Below are 18,360 nucleotides of genomic sequence, written 5' to 3'. Positions count from 1 at the left end.
AGCCCAGCTCCAGGTCGAGCTGTTGTTCAGCATCTTAGCTGTGGAGGGCAGTGTCACTGGCCCTCATATGTGGGATCCGAACCGGGGTCCTCTGGCGTCCCAAGCCAGTTCTTAACCATCGTGCCACTCGGCCGGCCCTTCAGTTCATTTTCTGATTGTTTTTAGCTATGGGCTTTTGAGCTAGAGTTTTTAACAGTAGTTTTAGATGAAGTCTGGGGGCGTGGGGAGCAACTAACTTGGACTGTTTGTCAAGGAAATATTTTTCTTCTAATGGACCAGGATATCAGCTACATGGATTCAGGCACGGCCAGCTTGCCATGGGCAAGTGGTCAGTAGAGTGAATCTGCAGCAGTTTGCTAGGCTGCAGGAGCTGGTTGGATCTCTGATGAGACTGGTTTTCTTCACACAGGGCTAATGAGGCCAAGATTTTCTTAGAATAGAATCTCTGCTCTGGGTTCCAAGGAGCACCTCCATTTGTTACCAACTTCCCATGGTTCACAGGGGGCCAGGAGGCCTCAATGCATTGATCCAGAGTGACAGCAGTCACCCCTGTCGTGCCTGGATGAACATTTGTGTCTACTTAATGGACACCTTGGGAGGCCAGGCATGGCTAATTCTTCAGTGGACACAAATGGAAGAATCTGGAATGTTCTTATTTGACTGGCTTGGTAAGGAGGATGCTTAGAAATCTTTTTTTTTCAATTTTTTAAAGTCTCCACTATAAAAAGTCTTACATTTATCAAATATGTTTGTTACCTAGAGGCTCATCTGCCAGTCTGGTGCTCATTTCTGTTGGCTGTCCATCAAACTCTGAATAGATCTAGGGCTTGACTTATAAACCAGCCATCAGAATTGCACTTACCAGGCTTGAATTAAAGGCTCTCTCTCTTTTTTTTCTGCTTGTGTGTTCTCCAGGATCCTGCCTTCTCGGCTGTGATTCACGACAAGCTCCAGGTCCCCAACACCATCCGGAAGGCATGGAATGACAGGGACAACCGCTGTGACATTTGTGCCACCCACCTGAACCAGCTGAAGCAGGAGGCCATCCAGATGGTGCTGACCTTGGAACAGGCAGCTGGCAGTGAGCACTACGATGGCTCGCCTGGCTCGCCCCCACCTCTCTCCAACATCCCCACCCTGGTGGGGTCCCGCCACGTGGGGGGGCTCCAGCCGCCCAGGGATTGGGCCTTTGTGCCCGCCCCCTATGCCTCCTCCAACTACACAGCCTTCGTCACCAACAAGCACAGCAGCAAACCCAACAGCCTCGGGGTCAGCAATGGGGCCGAGAAGAAGAGTGGGTCCCCAACCCACCAGGCCAAGGTCAGCCTCCAGATGGCCACCAGTCCCAGCAATGGGAACATCCTCAACTCGGTGGCCATCCAGGCCCACCAATACCTGGATGGCACCTGGTCCCTGTCGAGAACCAACGGGGTCACCCTGTACCCCTACCAGGTAAGCAGCCTCTGAGCAAGCAAGGCAGGGTTGGCTAGAGTCAAAGCAGAGGTGTGGGCAGCACTTCCTTTTCCCACTGTTGTCCTTTGGGGAACTCCCCAACTCAGGGCCTAGTGGCCCCATTGGATGTTGCTAAATAAAGACGAAATATATGAGAGACCGGTGGTCATGATAATGGTCGGCGTCCATCGTCTACACTGTCTGAAAGAGGTGTAGACTCCTTTCCTAACCTCTTCCACCTTGATGGACTGTTGCGATTAGTTTACCAAATGTGTTTTCCCCTTTTCTTATTTTCTTTTTTCAGTTATTTAAATTAGCACATACTCCCACGTTTCCTTATGGAAATAAGAGAGCAGGTCTTAAATCTGCCAAGGGATCTAAAAAAGTTTCTCTTACTTTTTCTTGGCTGAGTTTTCTGTTGGATGTGGTTTGGGCTTACCATGTGTGTTTCCTATGTCCTGTGCGTCAATCACGTGGGAAGCAGCCAAAAGCGTTGACTGTCACTGTGGAGTGGAGAGGTGGCCGTGGTCATGGAGTGTATTATGGGAGATAATTGGTGTAATAAATGATCTCAGGTTATTTCTTACTTGTATCTCTGTTGTATCCTGTGTTTGGTGGGTGGGTGGCCTTCCACTATGATATAGGGACCCAGGCTCCTCTGTCTAGCATGTCACCATTTTCCAGGGGCCTCAGAGCCTTCCACTGGATTTTGCATGACCAGCCGGTGAATGAGGGAAGAGAGAGAATACGGAGGATCTCACAGGGGGAGTTGAGGGGGGGCCCAGCCTGGAAGGGGGACCCATAACTTCCATCTACATTCCTGTGGCAAGAATCCAGTCTTCGGGCCCCACCTTTCCTCTGGGGAGGCTGGGAAAGCCAGTCGTCCATGTGCCCAAGAGAAAAAAGAAACAAGTGAGCACAGAGCGTAGTTTGTGTTATATGGGGCAAAGGTACAGGGAAACATGAAATGCATTAAATGTGGCTGATAAAATTCCTGGTAACTTTTCTAGAGTGAGAGAGGGGATATAGATGGTTTCTTTTGATATCTTACAAGAAAGTGGGGAGCGTGGATCCTTATCTTAAGAAGTTAGCGTTCTTGGACTGCCGAACTTTGCATTTACTGGGTGCTTGGTAGCTTACAAAATAGAGTGCACACACCATTTTATTTAACCACACAATAGGCCTGTGAGGGAGATGGGGCAGATGCTAGATCTTCCTTTTGATTTGGAAATTGAATGACCTGTGGCCACACAGTTAGTGACAGAGCCAGCACCAGCTCTGCCCAGGGGGAGGGGTTTCCCTACCCCAGCTGCTTGCAACTTTCCCGGCATGCCCCAGTACAGCCTTCTCTCCACATCTTTTACAGATAACGACTCCTTTTCATACATGGCGCACCAAAGAAAATGACTCCTATTTTGACCTGCAGAGGCCTTAGCTGCCACTCTGTTTTAGGGAGAAGTTTCTGGGTTGTGGATATAAATATATCTAATGAGGAACTGGTGGCACCCGGGTTGGGGCTTTTTAGTCTGATGCTTCGACATAACCTTCTAAGGTCCAAGTCAGGAAGAGAATAGCTTCTTTCCATTGTTGAATAACATACTTTTTTTTGGGTTTGCAATTTTAAAATATTGAACCATTTTGAAAATTACAAAAAGTAATACATATTTGTTGTAAAATAAATAATATATGAAAAAGTTTATATAAGATTTTAAAAATCAACATCACCCAGAACTATGTAACATTTGAGTATATTTCCTCCAAGTACTTTATACACACACAATTTGTGAAACTGTGATTGCATTCTGTGATCTGCTCTTTGCTTAATATACTGGGTGCATTTTCCCATGTCAGTATATGTTTTTCTAAAATATGATCTGTAACAGTGGCATAATATTCCATTATATAAATATTCCATTATATAAATTATATAAATATAATATTCCATTATATGACTATGACCTAATTTACATAACCGAGCATCGATTAGTAGAGCTTAGGTTTTTGCTACTTTAAGTAAAACCCTGTGGTGCACATCCTTCTCTCCCAGGTCATATTTTCAGCACACCTGTGGTTGTGCTAGCCACAACCTGTTACACAGATATTTTCACATTTCACCGTCTAACGCTGTAACACATCCTGGGCGCTGGTTAGAAGACACAGCTGCTGCACAGTGCTGGTGAGCACGGATGGAAGAACTTGGAACTGGTGCTTTATATAAAATATTCAGTGGTGGGAAGGTGTGTGTGTGGTGGTGGTGGTGGGGAAGCCGCAGATATTGCTTAAAAAAGGAAGGTTGGGGTTATTGGTGCATTTCTTCTATCTGTGCAACAATTCTTTCTGCTCTTTCTCTTCTTCCCCCACCTCAGACGAAAAAGGGTTATTACGCTCTAACCAAGTGCCAGACACTATGCTAGGTGTTGGGTGGGGCTCCTGCGTGGGCTGGGAACCCAGATTTCTGTTCTGCTGTCCTTAGCGGAGGTGACCATCCCATGATAAGCCAGGGAGGTGAGTGTAAAGGTAGAGAGATGCCCAGACTGCTTTCAGGACACACGGAAGCGCTCATGATCCAGCCTGTGGGGCAAGGGTGGGTTGATGTAACCTAAAGCCAGATACAAAAATGATTCACACCAGCCACCAACTTGAAATTGTCCTGGGTATATTTCAATGCTTCTTTCCAACCCCAGAGCAGACTAATTCATACATTTCCCCTGAGTAACGGTTAATGGGATCAGAGGAAATCCCTTTGGGAGAAAGGGATTTGGTGCCTGGCTGTGAATCAATGTCCCCGTGTGGTGACTGTGTCATCTTGGTGCCCTGGGGTGGGGGCCTTGGGGTCTGGCCAGAATCAACGTCTCCTGTTGTGGATCTGTCCCTGCCGTAAGTATTCTGCAGTTCCCAGTCTAGCCAGCTTGGCAGAGATGGTTGACTGCCCTGAAAGCTGACCTCACTTCCTGCTCACCCATACTCCTGCTTCCCTTTTCACAGAGCAGAGGGTTCTCTGGATTAGTGCCAGAGCTGATCCCTGGGCAGAGAAGCACCTAGACTTTGTCACTACTGAGAGTTCTGCTCCACACTCACAGCCCAGAGCCATCAGAAATGAGGGAGAAGAAGACACTACCTTTCTGCCATTTAAGTGCAGGGAGAATGATAATGTTGAGGGCAGGCTTTCCAACAGTGAGCAGCGTGAAACCTCACGGGTGACAGAAAGGTCCCTTAGATCCCTCAGGCCCCCCATTACCCACATCACTGTGTAACAATCGTTGGCTGTCTTCCAAAGAAAGACTTTCTTCTATTCACTTGCAGACATTTAATACAACCTATACACATACGTGGAAAGCAGAGAGTGCTCTAGAACCTTCATTTGACTACATGAGTTTTGACTTTGGAAAGACATGTCTGGACTACAGTTCCTTGTGGTCAACCATAGATTAATTACCTTCGTTGAATGGCAATTTGCCTGATTTACATTCATGACAGTAAATAAACTACAAGAAAAACTACACAAAACACTCAGAGTCACAGAACATTACTCTTCCAATCCAGAGTCACAGAATCCAGCTCTGTAGGATGGTAACGTCTTTTGCATGATGGTGGGAGAGTTGGAGACTGTCCTACCTCGGTTAAGTCCATGGTTCCACCAGTTTTTGGACCTCAGTTTAGTAGCTTAACATCTTAGCCTATTTCCTTACCTATGAAATTCCTACCTTGTAAGATTATTGTGGAGAACAGTTAAGAAAAAAATGAAACGATTTTATAAACTATAAGGCAGGAATACCAATATTAATGATCTATTTTGACCCCCTTGTTTGCCAGAGGAGACCTCTGAAGCTGAGAGATAGGAAGTTTCTTTTTTCACAGTTTCCTGAATCTTAGTTTGGTCTCTCCTGCTAGATTACAGACTCATTGAGAACATGGGTCCATTTTGTTCTGATGTCACTCAGCAGCTAACAGGTACAAAAATGGCTGCTGATTAGGGAAAGAAAGCTTCAAGTTCAGGGGAAACACTAAAGGTATTTTTTGTGATTGGCTCTAGATTTAGGGGAAAAATTCCAGGCTGTAAGACCTATCCAGACTCCAAGATTTTTGGTGGAAACCACCAGTTAATTGGCTTCAAGCTAATCTTTAACCTGAAGTATCTTAATGAAACTCAATAAATCCTTGGATTCAATGAATAGTATCCAGGCGGCATTTGGATGTCACACTCAATGCAAGGGCATTTGAAAGGGTAGAAGAACTGTATTTCATAGGATTTTGATACTTGTCAAGAAAACTCAAGTAGAGGTTAGATTGACGTCAGTAATAAATCCACAGCGTACCATTAATGTGTTGGAGTATTCAATGTGCCTTCCTTGCATTAAAGAAAAATGTCTTTGGGAAAAATGACCCTGCTTTCTCCAAAAGCATCTGTTGGAATCCATGTCAGAGAGAATGAATGCTAGACTGCACTCTGGCTGAAGTCAGGGCGGGCTTGTCTCCATTATGTCTTTAGAAATGAATTGTGCCTAGAAAGCACAGGCATTAGGGGAGTTTCCATTTTAAGACATGGCAAGAGGGATGCAGTGGCGGCGCCAACCTGGAAACAAGTCAGGGATGGCTAAGCGGTAGGACCTGTGCGGTACCTAAACCTGTCTGCAAAGGTCAGAGGCCTCAGGAGGATGTGGTGCCGGCCCTGTTTATGGAGGACTTCCGAGTGCCCCGTAAAAGGAAGGCGACACTCGGGGAGGCTGGCTTGTGCTCCAGTACTCAGAATTTATGATGGATTCATGGAACCCAGAAGCATGTGTTCTAGTGTAGCTGGCACCTGGGGACGAGGTATACCTGTGTTTCTTCTTCCCTGGGCCATTTTTTCAGAAGGAGCAGGGGCAGGTGTTTGCAGTGTCTCAGGATGGGAGAATTCTCATTCAGGTTTATTGCCCGGCCATCTGTCTCCTGAAATATGCGAAGTGCCCTTCCTGGCCCGGGCCTGGGATCCGTTTGCTGTCCACTTGCTGCGGCTTCTGCTCAGCCAGAACAATAGCATAAGATGTCACAGTTTGACAAATGATGACATAGGAAAGAATTTATTGTTTTTAGCATCATGGGTTTTTGTTTTCTCCTGTTTATAGATGGTCAAGGGAGTGTTATTTATCTTTATGCTTTCTGACAAACCGTGAACACAAAAAAAGGAATCAGTTTGTATATTCATCCATGCACAGAGCATTCCTCGAGGAAGTGGTGCTCGGGGTGACATTCCAAAAGAGTTGTCACATCGTATGGATAGAGGCAGGGCCGTGGTCTGAAGGGAACACCCAAAGCTCATCAGGAAATTTCAAAACTATTTTTTATCTGGTCATTTACTTGGTGTGGTGGGTTGAAAAGAGCCCCCCCAAGCCCCCAAATGTCTGGCTCCCTGGAACCCGTGGATATGTTACCTTACATAGTAAAAGGGGTTTGGCAGATGTGACTAAGGTAATGATTTTGAGATGGGGAGATCACCTTGGATTATCCGGGGTGGGTCTAGTATAATCTTGGAGTCCTTATGAGAGAGAGGTGATGGAAGGATGGAAGCAGAGATCAGAAAAGAGAGAAGATGGTACTGCTGCTTTGAAGATGGGGGAAGGGGCCACCAGCCAAAGAGTGCAGGCAGCCTCTAGAAGATGGAAAATCCAAGGAGTCAGATTCTCTCCTAGAACATCCAGAAAGAACCAGCCCTGCAGACCCACTTTACACTTCTGACCTCTAGAAGTTTCGAGAATAGAAAATAGTGGGTTGTCGGAAAAATCGTGACACATTTTTGCAATGAAAAACATAGAAAAAAATACGTCATGACTTTTCCGACAGCCCAGTAAATGAGAATAAATGTGCTGAATGTGTGGTTATCTGCCTCAGCAGCACTAGGAAACGAATACACCGGGTAAGCGTTTGGTGGCTGAAAAGCTTGGTCGGGGGAGCTGGATAAGGTTTATAGACTGAGAAGTTGCTGTAGAAACCCACAGTAGGGCCAGGAACTTGGGTTTTTCATCCCACAGGACGAACTGCATTAGCCTGTGGATCCGACGGCACATTAGCAAGTCAGATTATTTCATTTGGGTGCCTCCACAGAATGAGAGGTTACTCATACTGCACGGCTGGTTTTCAATTGTCTCAGATTTCCCTATTGTTATAGCACCATAATCACCAGCACACCGCAGCCCCTCTCCGTTGGTAGCTAGTAATTAGCATTATGTAAGTCTCTCATACTGTTGAAACGGCAGAAAACCCTCCAGGCAGGGGGTAGGGGGTTGGAGAGCCAGGACTGGGACATGCGCAAAAGGAAGCTCATCTTCTCTGTTGGGTCTCCTGACCTATACAATGGGCTTTCGTAGGACTGCTCCAGCAGTTCTTACCATCGCCAGGGGCTCCTGCACTTGGAGGCTCTTGGAAAATTGTAGAGCAGAATGCGTTAGTTGGCATCATTTTTAAATTTGGTAAGCAGGAGACAGCCCCTGGAGGTTTTGGAGCAGGGCAATAGAAAAATTTCCTTGCTTGGTAGCAGGAATTCTTGACTTTGGCTGCCCGTTAGAATCACTTGGGAGTTCTCAGAAAATACCAATGCGTAAGCCACTCCCCAGACTAATTCAATGAGAATATCTGGGGGTGGGACCCAGGCCTTGGTTTGAGTGGCCAGAGCCAAGAACCAGAGCTTTAAAGAACAGTGTACCTGGCAGTGGTGAAATAAGTACGGGGAAGGGAGCAGGGAAGATAGATAGTTTGATAGATAAATAGTAGATAGACAGACAGACAGACGGTCTATTAGTTTCCTAGAGCTGCCACAACAACTTATCGCAAACTAGGCGGCCTCAAATATTTATTTATTCTCTCATAGTTCTGGAGGCTAGAAGTCCAAAATCAAGGTGTTGGCAGGGCCGTGCTCCCTCTGAAGACCCTAGGGAAGGATCCTTCTTTGCTTCTTCCAGCTTCTGGTGGTCCGAGGTGGTCCGTGGCTTGTGGCTGCATCACTCCAATCTCTGCCGCTGTCTTCACATGGCCTCCTTTGGGTGTCACTCTGTGCTTTCTCTTATTATAAGGACACCCGTCACTGGGTTTAGGGTCCACTTAATGTAGTATGGTTTCATCTTAATCCTTAACTAATTACATCTATAAAGACCCTATTTCCAAATAAGGTCACAAGTCATGAGTGGACATGAATTTTGGGGGGACACAATTCAATCCACTGCAGATAGATGATAGATAGATAGGTAGATATTATAGATAGATATGATAGATAGATAGATAGATAGATAGATAGATAGATAGATAGATAGATAGATAGAGTATGGATAGGTGGATGGAAAGTGAAGATGGCACCAAGGAGGTGAGGCGTTCATGCTCCTTTCTTGCTGAGCCACTTCTGAATAAGGACCAGGTACAAGTGCTTACGGCTCACAAGCGTGGAGGATTCCTGTTCACGTTCTTTAGTGGGAAAGAAAGAAAGAAAGGGGAGAAGATAAAAAGGGTAAAGCAGAGAGACTGAGGAAAGTGTCATATCCACAGACATCCTTATGCAGATGGAGGAGAACACCTCAAGGGCCAACGAAATGAAACAAATGTTTACAGGGACAAGGTTGAATCATTAACTTACATACATGGGGTGTGTGTGCGTGTGTGTGTGTGTGTGTGTGTGTGTGTAATAGCAGCATCCTCTTTAAAGGTTTAAAGTCGGTTTGTGCTTTCACAGCCATAGGAATAAATGTAAGCAGCACTTCTTGGAATGCTGCCTGGGGATAGGTGAATTTAAGGTGAGGGTCTAATCTGATCAGGGCTGGAGGGGTTCCATTCCTTTCTACCAAGCTGACAGTTTGGGTTAAATTGGTGGAATGGTTTGTATCTTTGTTTTTCTTCTTTAGAAATATTCCCAGGCCCCAGAAAGGGGCTAGAAGCAGCAGGTAAGGGGCTGTGCCCCTGCTAACCATATTTCTTAGTTACCTCTCTCTTTTTTGGGTGGGTGGGAAGAGGTGGTGGGGATGGGCTGTTATCTCCGAAGCCTAAGGGCCTGACAGGCCTCTCCCTCCAGTTCTCTGAGACTGAGCTGGAGGGCAGAGCTGAGAATTGCTGCCCGAGGGAGGGAGGTGAAGTCCTGGTCAGAGAGAAGATTCTCTAGCTGTAGACTCTTCTCACACTTATCTTTTGTTTTAGACAGCTTCCCACATTCTCTCACCTTTGAGCCATCTCCCCAGTCCTGATTTCCCCTGGCAAAATATTTGCTTACTTTATAGAGTTGAAGAAAAGAAGTAAGAAATACCCACTGTCCACAGTGAGCTGGCTAAGGGGAGTCACAACAGCTACTGTTTTTTTAATGACAAAGCACACACAGATGTTTTTAGAAAGTCTGAGGCTGCTACTTCTCAATGATTTTATCGAAGTCTCCAACGATGAGAGACTAGATGTTGGGTCACGCTAGATTTGCTGCCCCTGCACTGGAAATAACAGCCCAGCTTACTGTGTGACCTCTAGCAGGCTTCTTACCTGTCACGTGTCTGTATTTTCTCCTCGGCGCAGTGGCAAGTTGCAGAGCTGTTACGGGGATTAGACCAGATAATGTATGTTGAATACTTAGCACTGCGTCCGACACATGGTAACGCCTCAGTTAAGTGACCTGAAACTTGAATGTCTTCTTCTTTGAGTCAACTCAGGTTCATAGGACTCAAGACTGAACAGAATCAGGACCCTTTGTTGCAATATAAGAACCAGAGGTAGATGAAAAAGCAGACAACAGTGATAACATGACTATCAAGCACATGAAACAAATGTTAGCCAGCAACTCGGAAAACATCAGCTGCTACTACATACAACCAGAAACAACCTTTCCATATCTTCACACCTTCATACCTTAACATGAGAAGGTCAGGTTCTAAGTAGACTGACTTCATTTCACCAGTAGTGAATAAATTGATATTATGGCCAATTTTCCGCCATATTTGAAGACCTTTGTAAGGCAGGAGGGGAGGCAAAAGGGAGACTTGAATCATTTCAAATTCTACAAGATGGTAGAGAGGTGGCATTTAAAATAATCCAAACTGGTAAAACCTCATTATTTTAGACTTAATTTGAAATATCAAGTAATTTAGCCCTCCTCGATCATGATTCTTATGGACAAACACTTTGAAACAGAGTACTCCAGTCTTTCATTCTTGCTTTCCTTATTTATGGAAAAATATACATTTTTATATTTTACGTGCCTATGGTAAAATGTAATTGTAATACATTTGCTTTATTATTGACTTATATCTTTATAACATACAGATACCTCTTTTAAAATGATTATAGAGTTTTCAGTCTTCAAAAAAATGGAAAATGAGTCCCTTCCTTACCTAACCCCACCCCAGGCATACACCTAATTAATTTCAAGTTGAGATTTTACTGTGTTAACAGTCTTCAGCGTGACAAATTAGCATGCCTCTATCTTATAGAGGTATTTGTGAGGATTAGTTAATGAGTCATATATTTCATACGCCTAAATCATTCCCAGGGAGTAATTTAGGTGTTTAGGAAGGAAACATATTAGTCACCATTTTTTGGACTCTGGAGACCATTTAGTGCATTACTGCTGCACCAGTGGCCTCAAAGAGTTAATATCCCCTCTCAGCAGCTGGTCTGAGTGCCTGGGAATGACTGAGACACTGGGGAGAAAAAAGGGGCCATGTGAAAAGCAAACATAGCAGCAGTCACATCTATATTCAAGTCAATGACCAGGAGTTTTGTGATTACCTAACAAATCTGAGCCAACCTGACAGTGTCCATCGCCTTTAGCCAGGCTGCTTCCACGGTCCCTGTAGGTTAGGCTGTGAGAGGTGGCACCAGTGGGGAGATTGACCCATTAGCCTGTGTGTGACATGCTCCGTTTTCGATAAACCAAACAGACCTCAGAGACACTAACAGAAGCAAGATGGGAAGATTGCCCCTGTGAATGACATGTGACAAACCAAGGCCCAAAAATGTCAAGTGACCTGCCCCAAATCACTCAGCAAGGACACGCCACTGCTGGGATTCCAACACAGTGTCCTGTGTACTGGCTGTGCCCCCCGCCATCTTGTGGAGGGAAAGGGGCCATTTCCTGGGAGGGCCCCCCACAGCATGCTCTGCTAACATCTCTTCAGCCGATGCAGCCCCTAGGATTTCCAAGTCAGGTTTCACATTGGTCTACACAGAAGGCAGAAATAACCACCCTGTGTCACGTCATCTTACTGGGCAGTGGGGAGGCCAGTGGGGACAAAGCTGGTGACAGAGATGAGCCAAAAACCCACAAAACACTAAAAGGGCTTTGTTAGCAATGCTGCCATCTAGTGAGACATACTTTAGCTTACTTAAGAGGCGGACTTATAACAGGCCTAATATTCAGACGTTCATCATAAATTATATACATTTCTCAAGATTAATGAAAGGAAACAGGGCCATACCCTTATCAATAATGTGGTCTTTTAAAATGTTAAATTGATTGGGGTAACATTGGTTAGTACCACCATATCCATTCCAGGTGTACAACACTATAATATGACATCTGTACACTCTGTTGTGTGCTCACCACCCAAAGTGGTCTTAATTTAACAGAGTAATATATGTTTAGATTCAGGGTCCTAACACATATCCTTTAGAAAGGGCCTTGTGGCCTGAACAGATCTTCAGTGGAATGGAACTCGGTTTTGTCGTAGTGGAAAGTGTTAACAGCCAGCTCTGCATGTGAATCCTGGCTCACGTGCTTGGTGGCTGAGTAACATTCAACCACACAAAATCTCAGTATTCTTTTCTATGGTACCTAAGCACTCCAAGTATATAGTATCCTAAGATCACTGTGACAATTAAGTTCATTCATTCATAATTATGTTTTTGAGTTCTAAGCACTGGATTTAAATGACCTCTCTCTCTCTCTCTCTCTCTCTCTCTCTCTCTCTCTCTCTCACACACACACACACACACACACACACACAGTTGCAGAATGAAGTCCTATATTGAGGGATTTTACAAAGTCTACACAATACTGGTAGAGCCTGGCTGTCCGCCCTTCTTGCAGCCTAACAACTCAGTTACAGGTGAGGTGTATCTATAATACCTGGAACAGTGCACAGACCCCTGAAGAACAGTGGTGGGACTGGTGGGTTCAGACCCCTGAGGTAGCCCTTACAGGGGAGTGTGCTATAGCGGGGGTTCCAGCACTCGTGTCATGATGAACACTGGAAATATAGTCATTTCACGGGTTGCACTCTGTAGCCTCAAGATTCATTCATGGCCCATGTCAGCTGAGATTGGGTATTGGGGTTTTTGTTGAAGACAGCGGTGTTTTGTTTTCCTCTCGGGACAGAGGGTATGTTCTCATCTAAATGAACTTTTTGATCTAAGGCAGGTGTTTTGGGGAGGAACGGCCACGCTTAGCCTTGGTGGCCCGCTCTCTCCCAACACTCTGTCCGAATAGCCAGTGCTCAGTCAGTGTTTCTGAAACTGGCCACTTCGAAGCAGCAGCCACCTTGTTGAGTTCATTAGGAGGTAAGAGAAAGACCCGTGGTGGAGACATGAAAACTATTGTCCACAAATAATGAGTAGAAAAGACAAATGGTGGTAGCTGTTGCTTTCCAGAAAAAAATGAGAAGCAGAAAGTGCTGTCCTCTCATAAATGTAGTTTAGAAGCTTTATGATTCTAGAAAAGGGCTGCGGATCCACTTGGTACCGAGGAGGTGACACACCAACTTGTTCCTGAATTTCAAAAACTTGCCGGGAGCGTTTCCACCATTGAAATGGCATCTACCACTTACGTCACGGCCCTGGGTGGTCTCCCCATTTGCAAAGAGAAAAACTGAAGTCCTCTTCTACTCTCAGCTTTGGCAGCCTATGAGCACACACCTTTGAGCTTTTCACATTTCACATTCCCCTCTCCGAGTGCTCATCCTTATCTGATTTTGTTTTTTCTCCAGAGTGAGCAAGCTCATTGTCTCTTAATTCTGGGAGCCATATGTGAATACCATTAATTTAGTGTCATGATAATAAAAATAATCGTTATAGCTGACACTTGGTACTCAGTATATGGCAGGCGCTGTGCTCAGTGCTCTCTGTATATTAATTCAGTTAAGCTTCGTAACAGTCCTATGAAGTAAGCTGATTGTTATTCTCTTTCTAAAGATGAGGAAACTGAGGTACGAGTTCATGTAAATAGACACCACTCACACAGAGGAATTGAACATTTCTAGACTCTGAAAAATGTAGTCAACACATGTTTTATTGAGCATTTACTTAGCTATTTGTTAGAAACAAGTTCAGTCGCTAACATTTCTACAAGTTTATAACATAGGTTTGATGTTAATGGTAAATGATGAGGAAGTTCTGGTTTTATCTGACTTTAAATATTAAGCAAGTTCTAGCCTTATGATTGTTTGTATTTAGTTATATAGTCCCCAGTCTGCATTCTCCTCACCTCTCCCACACACACATACGCCTTCTCTCTTTTTCTTTCTGCTTTTTAAAAATTTTAAATTACACAATCACCTCTTGAGATTTCTAAGACCTAATTACTTAGCTTGTAAATTATTCATCCTTTCCCCCTCATTCTACCCCTGTATTCTGAATTGATCACAGTTTATTTGCATCTCTGAGAATGGGTGGGCATAGGAAATAAAAGGGTTTTCAATAACAATTGGTTGATTCCATCATTTATCAGCAGTGTATACAAAAGGTTTAGCAGAAAAGGCAATGAGAACTAAAACAGAGTAATTAAAAAGCAAGTCACTTATTTCAACATTGCAAAGCTTTCGACCTCTTCTAAGTAGCTGCTAACTTCTAACTACATAATAAGCTAAGTTGAATGAGCATCCAGGCAGTACTTGGGGTTCATTGGTATAAATGTATTAATTACAGTAACTATTCATTACATGTTTTATAAGGTATGGATGTCACTAGCATCATATCTATATAAACATCATCCACCGAATGCACCTATATTGTATTGTAATATAATGCCTGTGATAATGCCTATTAGAACCAAGCATTTAAACTCTTTGCAGAGCCCTGTAGCACCGTAAGCGCCCTTGTTATTATTAGGAAGGCAATCTGGGGGAAGGATTACAAGCCGGAAAGAACAGCAGATAGGCAAAAGCACAGAGATGTCATGAGGACGGTGTGTTGGGAGCTGGCGAAGCAGCAGAGGAGGAAGGTAGCATATCGAAAACAGGCAAAGCCAGGGCTTTATCCTGAGCTGTGGACGAGGTCCCTGGAATTAGGGTTGAGAAACCCTGTGTGGCTCTGACTCAGCTGCGGAGTGGGGAGCGCGCTGCTGCCTACAGGGTGAGAGAGGGACGCGGGCAGAGATAGATCACTGGTTTGGGAGGTGAAGAGGCCTGGCGGAGGGCTACAGCAGAGGGCATGGGGGAGGAATGACAGACTTCACATCTTCAGAATAAAGCCCAAAGGCCTTGAGGATCGGTGGGCTGTGAGACAAAGAACAGGACAGCTGAGGATGACACCCTGGTTTCTGTGTTGGGTTCCGTGTGGGTGGTGAGCTGTTAACTAGTCCACGGAAGACGGAAGTGGGGGCTGAGGGAAGGGGGAGGAGAGTTCCGTGTGGGACACGTGGGCTCTGGATGTCTGTGGCCCTGCAGTCCAGAGGCAGGTGTGATGACAGCCGGGAGGCTTAGGGGCCGGGCTGCCCTGAGCATCCGAGGTGGGCACAGGTGAGGAGGCTAAGGGAGTAAGAACCCGGAGGAGCTTTGCAGGTAATTCTCCCAGAGCCAGGTCTGCTGGCTCTAGTCCAGGGTCTTCTCCACCGTGTCCTTCTGTCTTGTCAACACCTAGACATGAAAAACGGCCTCACTGTGTTATAACCACACTGTGTAAAGTCATCCATTTATTCATCCATTCAGCAAACAGTGTTGGATGAGACGCCAGGCTAGTTCCTGGCGATAGGAAGCACAGCGCTTTAGACACTTGAGGAGGGCTTTGCCTGTTATCCGTTGTGTCTTGGTGTAGGAAGTTCATGGGGGATGGTGGGCGGTTCTAATCCTCTCTCCTTTACCTGCGTGAATGTGCGTATGGGGCTGGGGGAGGACATCCAGTGGCACAGTGACTCCTGTGCCCTTGTTGACCGGCAGGGGCTATGACCCAGGCTACTGGGCGGTGGGCTCAGGGGGCACCTGCTGCCCAGCTGGCTGGCCGCTATGGAAGAGAACTCTGACCCCCACACAACCAGAAGAATCTTGCCCTCCCCCTCCGCCTTCCCCTGCTCTTGGTGTCCACAAACACTGCCAGGGTCATAGAGGTCCCACTCACCTGGCTCAGACCTGTATTAGCCCCGTTTCCACCTTTAAACAACCTCCTTTTTAAAGCTATTCATTGATAAGATAAGTGATGAATAACTTCATCAGCTTAACCTATGACAAATGTCACTACTCATTCTGTCACTCTCTGCTCCTGGGAGGAGACAAGCAGTTCAGGTGAGCAATATGTACAAGTCAGCATGTTGGTTGATTCAGTGTTTTGAGACACCACAGGATGCCAGGTGTGAGGTACTGGGGAGTAAATACGAGACAGGCTTAGTGCCTCTGTTCAGGGCTCTCCCTGACTGAGCACAGCTCTCTGATGTCGGTCAGACTGGGGTCAGTGCTGGGACAGAAGCACAGACGCCATGCTGGGGGGAAAATAGGGTGGGAGCCAGCTATGAATTCCATCCAGGTATCAGGGCAAATGCGTCTTCATATTGGTTATTTAGGTAGCTATGAATTAGATGAGCTATTTATATGAGCAATAACCCAGCTATAAATAATAAATATTGTGTTAGTGGGTGAAGGAAAGGCTGAATTAGCCAGCCTAGCTCTTGATTCCACCTTTAAAAAGCATCTGTGCGCCTCCCTTGTATGGTCTGCATGGTATCAGCAGCCCTGACACCTCCCCAAACTGCATCTGTGTGAACCGTGCAGGTTGGGCAGAAGGGGAGGCAATGCAGACTCAGGTAAGTGCCACTGCTCTCCCTCATCCGCTTCACTCAACCGATGGTCACTCACCCAGGAAATGTTCAGGGTCCTGGGCTGCAGTTGCCAGCTTTGGCCTAATAGGTACTTACATTTTTGAGGCCTGAGTAGGCCATTTGGAAACCTTGAGTTAAAAGGCCCTTTGGGTCCATGCCTTCCCCTCCAGAAACTGCACTGCGACCTATTCCCTCTCTCCTGGTGACTCTTCTCTGTGAGACTGGAGGTGTTTCCAGTATTGACGTGGAAACGGTTGTGACTGAGATGTTCTGGCAGTAACGTTCACATTTAGTATTTGGTGAGAGTTCGCTTTATAGGAGAAAGGCCCATGATACGGACATGTAGTGGTTTTGTTGTACTGTATGGGACCACTTTCCAAGATTAACAGAATAACTTTCTTTCTGGGTTGAGTTTTGTTTTGTTTTTTTTGAAGGAGCAGAAAAGTATATAAAGTAGCTCAGATCGAAAATATTTCCCCTTGAAAAGTGAGACTAAAATGACTATTAGAATTACTCACTCTTAATTACTGATGAAAAAACAGCTACTTGAAATGCCTAGTCACATACATGTCAGAATCCTGATTTGCTCATTTTCCCTCTTGCCTTGCACATATGATGCTGCTAGCATTTCTTTCCGTGTTTGAAAACTGCCAAGATAATGACTGTTAATTAATCTGGCCCAATGTATTTTCACCATAAACAGGAACATGGCTGACTAGGTTTCTTGTGCCTCCCACATCTGTCTCCCACCTGCCCTAGGGAGACGTGAAGCTAAGTCATCATGGAAGATGGTGCCTGGACTGTACTTCCTGGGAGAAAGGGATAGCAGCCCTCTTCTCATATCCCTTTCTTCACTGTTATAAATCTGACCTTTAAATTCGGTTTGTCTAGGATCGCATGTCTAATAGGAATGCTGCCCTAAGTCTGTGTGTGTCCTAAAGGGGAAGATACTCAATCCATGGGTTGGTTCTGAACCTTGGACCTGCCCATAGAAAAGCCACTGGGATTCCAAGTGTGCTCCTGTCACCTGTATGCCTGTCTCCTTTGAGGTGACTCTGGAAGAGTAACACTGGAGAAGACAGGCAGTGGCCCTGGGGCTGGTAGAGCCACCCTTTGAGTCAGGCCTGCAGTCAGCAAGAAAGCTTATTCCAAGGGATATCATTCGCTCTTGGATTGGGGTGGGTGGGGGTCAGTTTCTATTACATCTAGTGCTTAATAAATCAAGAGTTCACACTGTGTCCACTCTCAGAAGAGTTCTTCATGCACACACATTCACACGTGCACACAAACACGCAAGTCCTGGCATAACTGGAAAAAGTTATAATTTATCTACCTTTATTACTACAGTTGGCTGACAGAGCTGTAACATACATGATGTCAACATTAAAAATGAAATTACACTTCAGGCTCATTGTACATAATCATGTTTATCTTTGGAAGGGTTATTCTAATGCCTTGAATATTTGAGGCAGTAAATTATGTTTTAGAAGGAGGCTTAAGTTACGATGTTTAAATTTTTTAAAAATTCGTCTTTTTCATTAGTTTTTAAAATCGAAGTTACACATGCACATAAGTTAAAGAGTTCTGTCATTTGCCGAGACTTGATAGGAAAGACACCAGTCTACCGCTGGGAGTGTGGTGGATGTTTCCTGCCTTCCAGAGTTTCATTAATATTTATCAGCGTATCATACCATTCTTATGTTGCTATTATTTGATTTATTTAGTTTTAGATTACCTATTACAGCCATTCTCAAAGTGTACTCCGTGGACCATTGGAGTCCCCCAAATTGTCATTGGGTCCATGAGAGCAAAACCATTTTTATGTAACACTCAGACATTATTTGACTGACTTTCTTTCTTTCTTTCTTTCTTTCTTTCTTTCTTTCTTTCTTTCTTTCTTTCTTTCTTTCTTTCTTTCTTTCTTTCTCTTTCTTTCTTTCTTTCTTTCT

This window comes from Hipposideros armiger, unplaced genomic scaffold, assembly GCF_001890085.2.
Source record: "Hipposideros armiger isolate ML-2016 unplaced genomic scaffold, ASM189008v1 scaffold_567, whole genome shotgun sequence".
Taxonomy (NCBI): Eukaryota; Metazoa; Chordata; class Mammalia; order Chiroptera; family Hipposideridae; genus Hipposideros; species Hipposideros armiger.
This window is presented reverse-complemented; position numbering follows the sequence as displayed.